We start from the raw sequence: 8319 nt of genomic DNA, 5'->3' as shown, positions 1-8319 counted from the left end.
AGCATGAAAAGGTCAAGACCAACATTGAGAAGAAGAATGAGCAATATGCCAAGCAAGCCAACAAGGGGAAGAAGAAGGCGGTCTTTGAGAAGAGAGATTGGGTTTGGCTACACTTAAGGAAGGAAAGGTTCCCCGAAAAGCGATGTTCGAAGCTATTACCTAGGGGTGATGGACCATTTCAAGTCCTTGAGAGGATCAATGACAACGCCTACAAACTAGACCTACCAGGTGAGTATAACGTGAGTTCTACCTTTAATGTTAGTGACTTGTCGTTGTTTGATGTAGGTGACGAACTAGATTTGAGGACACATCCTTTTCAAGAAGGGGAGGATGATGCGAACATGGAAGGTCAAGCCCCAAGGAACAAATGGGACCCGTTAGAGTTGCCGAAGGGACCGGTTACGAGAGGACGACTGAAGAGATTCAAAGAAACATTGAATGGGCTCATGAGCAATCAAGTAGAGCTTCCAAACAAGGAGCCAAGTCCCGAGGGGTTCGTGATTCACGGGAGGAAGTTTGGAAGTCAATGGAAGGAGGTTCAAGTGCTAAAATATGAAGAACGTGAATTTGGACCAGAAGCTTCCACGTTAGGGCGGTCAAACTTCACCGCCCCAGCGCCAAACATTCTGTCCGAAGAAAAGATTTCCAGAACATCTCGAAGTATGGCATCCAAACTTCACCGCCCCAGCGCGCCTGTCCAGAACATCTCGCGCTCGGGCGACCAAACTTCACCGCCCCAGCGCGCCGCAGCCGAGAAAAATACTTTTTTCCTTATTTAGAGTTTTAATTTTCTTGGTAACTAGATTTGATATCTTTTTTGATATGTAAACATATGATGGAAAAAATTTGACACACAATTCAGATTATTATTGATATTTTTTCATTGTTCTTGAGTTTTCTCTCAAACAATTAAAGCTTTTGCTTTGTCAAACAAAATCAAACTTATCAAAGTTTTTAACTTTGTGGAGTTTGTCGATCGTGCTTGTGCGGATTGTCGTCGACTTGTTCTTCGAAGGTTCGTTATTTTCGATCGTTTATCTCGTGATTATTTGTTGCTAGACTTTTCATAGTTTAGAGGTGAAAATCACAACACACACACTTGATTCAAAAGATCGGGACAACAACGATTCTTTGTTCGTTACTGAATTTAGGGCGCGTGTAAGGCTTGAGATTATTAGTCTTCATTGATGTGATACTCGGAATATATGAGTATGCATGACAGGTAATGAGAACACTAGATTTATTAGTCTTCATTGACGTTACATTCGAAAATATGAGTACGCATGACCTGCAACGAGAAGTATTAAGTGAGATGAGAGTAGGAAAAGACATGAAAAATTAGAGTTTTTAATGAAGTGCAGACCGCACCCGCAAGCAGGCATCTAGGAGTTGGAACCTCAGATTCGACAGTACAATCAAAGAGTTTGGTTTTACTAAGAATCATGAGGAACCCTGTGTGTATAAGAAGGTCAGTGGGAGTGCTGTGGCATTCCCGGTGTTGTATGTTGACGACATTCCACTCATTGGGAATGATGTAGGAATGTTGCAATCAACTAAGATATGGTTAGAGAGTAAGTTCTCGATGCAGGACTTGGGTGAAGCATCTTTTGTATTGGGAATACAGATCTATAGAGATAGATCAAGAAGAGTACTTGGTATCACCCAGTCCACATACATTGATACCATCGTGAAGAGGTGCTCGATGGATGAGTCCAAGAGAGGACATCTACCAATGTGTCATGGCGTGTCCCTATCCAAGTCTATGTCTCCCAAGACTGATGCAGAGATAGCGGCGATTACAAGCATTCCTTATGCATCTGCAACTGGTAGCATCATGTATGGGATGATATCTACACGTCCTGACGTGGCTTTCGCACTAAGTGTAGTGAGTAGATATCAATCGAACCTTGGTCTTCCACATTGGAAAGCTGTGAAAGACATCCTCAAGTATTTGAGAAGGACCAATAAGTTGTTCTTGGTCTATGGGGGTGGAGAACTGAAATTGGTAGGCTATACCGACTCTAGCTTCCAAAGCGATATCGATGAATCGAAGTCAAACTCTGGGTTCGTATTCATGCACAATGGTGCTGCTGTCTCTTAGAAGAGTTCCAAGCAAGACAGTACAGCGGATTCCACCACTGAGGCAGAATACATTGTTGCATCAGCTGCAGCAAAGGAGGCTGTTTGGATAAGGAATTTCTTCCAAGAGTTGGGCGTCATTCCTAATGGAGTTGCTCCTGTCCCGGTGTTTTGTGACAACACGGTAGCCATTGCTCAAGCAAAGGAGCCGAGGTCTCATCAGAAGTCCAAACACGTATTGAGAAAGTACAACATCCTCAGAGAGATCGTTGAAAGAGGAGATGTTATGATTGACAAAGTCGACTCCGCAGATAATGTTGCTGATCCACTAACTAAGCCTTTACTTAGACCATTGTTCGAGAAGCATCGCGAATCGATGGGTTTGAAACATATGGGTAGTTGGCTCTAGTGCAAGTGGGAGACTGTTAGAATAGGTGCCCGTCGAGCCAAGTGTTGGCCGAGGGTTCATGTTTAAACTCTATGTTTAAATCCCCTCTTAATTTGCACTAGAAAATCAAGAGGATTTTTCAAGGAGAGGATTATTTCTTCCTCAACACTTGAAGAAGAAAAGAGAGAAAAACTTGGACGAGAGAAAACAACAATTTCGGCCATTGCTTGTGGGAGGGAAGAGTGAATGAGTTGTCTTGGTTTGTGAAAAGGTAGAGACCAACTTTTGCATGCCAAGCCTTGGAGACACAAAAAGTTGTCTCCAACCCTTCACCTCCCATGCATGCATATATTATATGGTTTTTAACAAATTAAAAACCATGGACTAAATTTAATTATCTCAAACATATTTGAGACTAATTAAACATCACTTGAATTTACTCAAGCCCACTAGTTAAATAATTTATTTAAATTGAGCTCTAAAAGACTCAATATAATTTAATTAATTCAACACTTGAATTAATTTAATTATTTAGACTCTACTAGGTCCACTAGTGTTTAATTAATTCAACACTTGAATTAATTTAATTTAGTCCATAATAATGTTTATGAAAATCACAATTTTCAAATACATTATTCACTTGGCCAATTTTAATTTAGGAACACATCCATAAATTAAAATTTACATTTCTCTCATAGAAGTCATACTTCTATTTTTCTTTACGCTTATAAACTCATTTATAACCCGTTCAACACATTGAACTATTTTACTTCTCAACGGGATCTAGAAAGCAAGTACTTGTGTGGCCCTCAATGGTTCACTGATACAACTAGCCGTGGGTTCACATCTCCATGTGATTCGGACTAAACATGTCCTTATACGAGCATACCCCAATTGCTCCATTTTTATTTATCAACTCCTTGATAACAAGAACGTCAGAGCTCAAGTCTGATAGTACCCAACCAATCATGTTAAACGCCTAGCAGAATCGCTTACATGATCCCCTAGGTATCAAATGATAGTGCCTGCAAGAACCATTCAATTATGGTTAGCGTACAGTACGGTCCCTTCAACTCATATATCCCGACCGATTCGACAACCATTGGTATATCGAGAGTTGTCAATGAATCGATACTATGTGTCATGTCGTAGTTGCATCGATGGTGTAATCTATGAAACCACTTTCATAATTACCACCATACTCTGATCAGAGATTTCAAACTACATATACATGAAAACACATAGGATATCCATACCCGTAGGTAAGCGGTGAATCCCCGACTACAATGCATCGACTCCTATATGTTTCGACATAACACCCAACCTTGCCACCTGATGACCCCATGAGAGTCGGTAAACAAGTCAAAGTGAAACGCTAGCACATAGAGTCTCAATGTTGTCCCGGGTCATAAGGACTAATGGTGTACAACCATAAACTAGGACGTTTCCACTCGATAAGTGAGAACCACTTGAAAAGTCCTTTATAAAGGGTTGTTCAGTGCACTCTACCAGGAGCACCTATCTGCATGCTCGGACATCACAATGTCCCCTACCAATGAAACATGATACTCACATCGCAGGTACTAGTCTCGAGCTCTAGCGGCCTATATCCTTTTTAGTGGCGGCTGAATGGACTAGCAACCGTTTAGAATATACAGTATTACAAATATGAGTTTCATGATACTCATCATATGAGCATCTCATATTCTTTCTACTATTTGTATATTCAAGGGCTTTATCTATGCAACTAGCATGGGTATACAGATAAAGAAGTGCCAAAACAATAAATTCAAATATTATCTATCTTCTAATTAAAAGTGTGAATAATTATTTACATCAACAATTGTGAATTTACACTTTCACCCTTAATTAATCATGTTTCTCCTTGAATGGTGAATTTACACTTTTACCCTAATTATTTTAATACAACACCATTTCTCATACGCTTCCTCCATCACACCCCCACTTCCCCTTTCCCCTTTCCGTCGCTTTTTCCTTTATACACCAAACTCCTACTCTATTTAATTTCGTCTCTCATAATCTGATTCCAAACAAATACAGTTAATGAATTTTGATAATTCCAATGAAAAAAAATTAAATTAGGCAATGAGATCTATTTTCTTTGAACCGTAAACCGATTTCGGAACTCTCTCTCGTAAACCATACCAGCTAATTTCCGTCCATGGTGGACACTTGCTAACATCATTGGTTGTTTTATATTTCTTCGATCATACTTACTTATATTTATTCTTTTGGAATGTGCTTATATGTGTTGAGACATTCTACGTCCGTATGGTCAATATGGTGTTTGTATATTTTGTTTGCTGGTATATTACTCATCGTTTAAACAATGAAGATTTGTTTGAAAATCGTTGCAGTAAATTGAGACCAAATATTGCATATAAGATGGCCAATATGTAGTCTCACGATTTTCTTAAGATATGTAGTTTCAGAACACCTATTAGATTATTACCATTCAAGTTGCGGAAATTGGATAAATTTAAACTATCACATTTTCATGGAACATATATCTGGGATGAGAAAATCTGAGAATATGAATGTGGCAGTGCCATGACTTCCTGCGGGTGGTGCACATAGTACCTTACATGTTCTGGGGATGCAACTGATTCACGTGATATTGCTTTTTTTTTTTGTGAGTGTATTACTATTACTTGAGTAGTGGGGTGACCATTAGGGTTGATGAAATATGGATTGGTGATTTTTTTTTATTAAAACATGAAATGAACCAATTTTGTTGTTTTTGATTGGCTCAATAACGTGACTGCATCAATTTCGTGGTTTTAAACAACTGTGTTGTTATGAATATTTTTTTTATTTCAGTGTTCAAGTTTATATATGTAGAGTGACTTGAATCTTGATAAGTAGTATTTTATTTCCTCCTACATATAACTGATTTATTTGAATTGATTTGGCAACTCCGATTTCCTCATCAATTAATTCCGATTTGCTCATCCACAGAGAAATTCACCATGGGCTGAACACCTTCACTTACCTCATCCAAAAGGTTTGCATTTAACATTTTGCTCAAGACGTATTTAGTTTTTTTTTATTAATATTTCATTTTCATATCATCATTTTAATATTGTAACATTTTGCATGTCTCCCTCACTAATGTAACGAAGTAGCTAATGGTTTCACACAAATCAATCTCGTCTTACTCCAGGATTGTCACTATTGTGATACGATATAATATTCCGAAATTATTTTTATCAACAGGTTGATTCGAAGATAATAGCTCTAAGGCTATCGTTAATATGCCATAAGAATCAAACTACCAAGGTATAATTTTTCTTTATAGGCTACTATGAGCCTCACCGATCGCATAAAATAATTAGTTGTCTCGTGTTTTATACTTGATGTCGTCAAATGTATTAATATTAAAGCCATTTGCAGCAAGTGCCTCAAAAGTCATAATAAGGACTGAGAACACATCTGAGCCAAGAAATAAAAAGAAAGAAAGAGGTTCTAAGTCAAGCAGGTTTTCCAAACTTCGTTTCATCATTGTTTTGCACATTGTGATAAATTGTTATATTGTAAAAAAATATGATAACTACTTATCTTTATATCTTTATTATCATTTTGTACTTTATCTTGTCAAAATTATTTCATGGAAAAAAATATTACATTCGCATTAACATTTCTATGCAGTTCCATTTTCGATGTGCAAGTTTGAAATGGGACGAAAATCTATTTTCTACATCTTCATTTTTACTATTATTATTTTTTTATACTATAACATATATCTACTATACAATTTATTTTCCTTTATTTATTCTATGAAAAATGTATTATCTGATGATGATATCTTTATGCTTGCCGATGACGTGAAAAAAAAAAAACAAGTGTCTCAAGGCAATTGATGGATAAGAATATTTCTTTGAAGCATGTACAAGAAATATTACAACTCGGTATATGGTTTCCAAAATAAATTTACATAAGATGATGTTACTAAATATTAATATAAATATATAATTAAATATGTACTTGTAAATGATATTATGTAATATGCATAAATATTAAAGTTTTACTCTTTTCTCACAGGACATGCATTACTGCTTTAAGGCAACTATATGCGAGATTGAGAATAAATCAAACCCATGATATGAAGCTTGTGCTAGTTGTCTCAAAGCAATCATCAAAACAACGAAAAGAAAAAGTGTGCAAATTGGACAAAACAACCTGTTCAAATTATGCAAAGGTATGAATCATATTCTCAAATGTTTTAGTGATGTTAAAAAATTCTACTTATACTTTGATGCCACGTGAATTTCAATAGGTATTCACTACAAGAAAAACGGGCTACAACAACGGATAAAATCCGTTGTCGTAGCCTTTTAAAAACTGTTGTAACAGATGGTGTTGTTGAAAGTCCGTTCAACGACAACGGTTTTTATCCGTTGTGGTAGGTAGCATTTGCGACGGTATATAAAACCGTCGCTAAATCCATTCGCAACGGTTTTAATCATAACCGTCGCAACATTTAGCGACGGCCTACATATAACAACCGTCGCTAAATTTAGCGATGGTCAGCATATAAAAACCGTCGTTGTCGTAACATTTAGCGACGGTCTTTAATCATGCATTCCGTCGCTACTTTGTTTCGAAAAATAAAAAAAATTCTTTTAATAATTTAATAAATCTAAAAGAAAGTAACAATCGAAACTATAATCGTGTAAAAGAGAAAAATTTTAAGTGTTTTAAATGTAAGAGAAAAAAATTTTAAGTGTTGTGAAGGGATAAAATAGTGTTTGAGAAAAATTTTAATTGTTGTGTGAAGTGATAAAATTGTGTATGAGAGAAAAATTTTAAGTGTTGTGTGAAGTGATAAAATTGTGTATGAGAGAAAAATTTTAAGTGTTATGTGAAGTGATAAAAATGTGTATGAGAGAAAAATTTGAAGTGTTGTGTGAAGTGATAAAAATGTGTATGAGAAAAAAATTTTAAGTGTTGTGTGAAGTGATAAAATTTTGTATAAGAAAAAGTTTAAGTGTTGTAGTAGTGAGAAAAATTTGAAGTGTTGAAAAATTTTAAATGTTGTGAAGGAGAAAAAGTTTAAGTGTTGTGCAAGAAAATGGAGTGGAACGCGGGTATTTATAGTGAGTTGGCGACGGTTTGTTGTTAAACCGTCGCCAAAATTTAAATTAGCGACATTTTTAATTTTATCGTCGCAAAATTTAGCGACAGGTTTTGAAATACTGTCGCATGTTTTAATTTTGCGACGGTTGTAATTCACACCGTCGCGAAGTTTGGTGACGGTAGTTTAAAAACCGTTGCTAAATTTAGCGACAGATAACATTAAACCGTTGCTAATTTTAAACATGCGACGGTATGATTTAAAACAGTCGCTATAATTAGCGACTGTTTATTCAAACTCGTCGCTGATCTTAATTGAGCGACGGTTAATGGCCAACCGTCGCTAATTTTAGCGACGGTTGTTTGAAATTTCGTCGCTAAATTTGACAACGTCTTCCCCTCCCGTTGTTATTTGTCCAAAAACCACGCTATTCGACAACGGTTTCTTAAAACCGTTGTCTATTTTCCAAAAAAACCACGCTAATAGACAACGGTTCTATGAACCGTTGTCATTGACCCTAAAACCGTTGTCTTTGACCCCCCAAAGACAACAGTTTTAAAAAAGCGTTGTCTTTGATCCCCAAAAGACAACGGTTTTGGCTAAAACCGTTGTTAAAAACTCTACGATAACGGTTTTGCACAAAAACCGTTGTCGTATGTGTGTTGTTGTATGGCGTTTTTCTTGTAATGATTGTTTAACGATGACAGTGCAAGATAATGACACATCAGAAAGACTTATATTGTTTGAAGATGTTGCC

At 36.5% G+C, this 8319-nt stretch overlaps 1 long non-coding RNA gene across 1 annotated transcript; it reads left to right on the top strand.

The window, feature by feature from the left end:
- Positions 1-5209: 5209 nt before the first annotated feature.
- Positions 5210-6319, top strand: LOC140821478 (uncharacterized). Its single transcript, XR_012115753.1, has 3 exons — positions 5210-5492; positions 5705-5767; positions 5882-6319. It is a non-coding gene; the product is annotated as an uncharacterized lncRNA (long non-coding RNA).
- The last annotated feature ends 2000 nt before the right edge of the window (positions 6320-8319 follow it).

Source organism: Primulina eburnea, unplaced genomic scaffold (assembly GCF_022965805.1).
Source record: "Primulina eburnea isolate SZY01 unplaced genomic scaffold, ASM2296580v1 ctg579_ERROPOS2970300, whole genome shotgun sequence".
Taxonomy (NCBI): domain Eukaryota; kingdom Viridiplantae; phylum Streptophyta; class Magnoliopsida; order Lamiales; family Gesneriaceae; genus Primulina; species Primulina eburnea.
The sequence above is the reverse complement of the archived record's forward strand: the minus strand, read 5'-3'. Positions and strand labels throughout refer to the sequence as shown.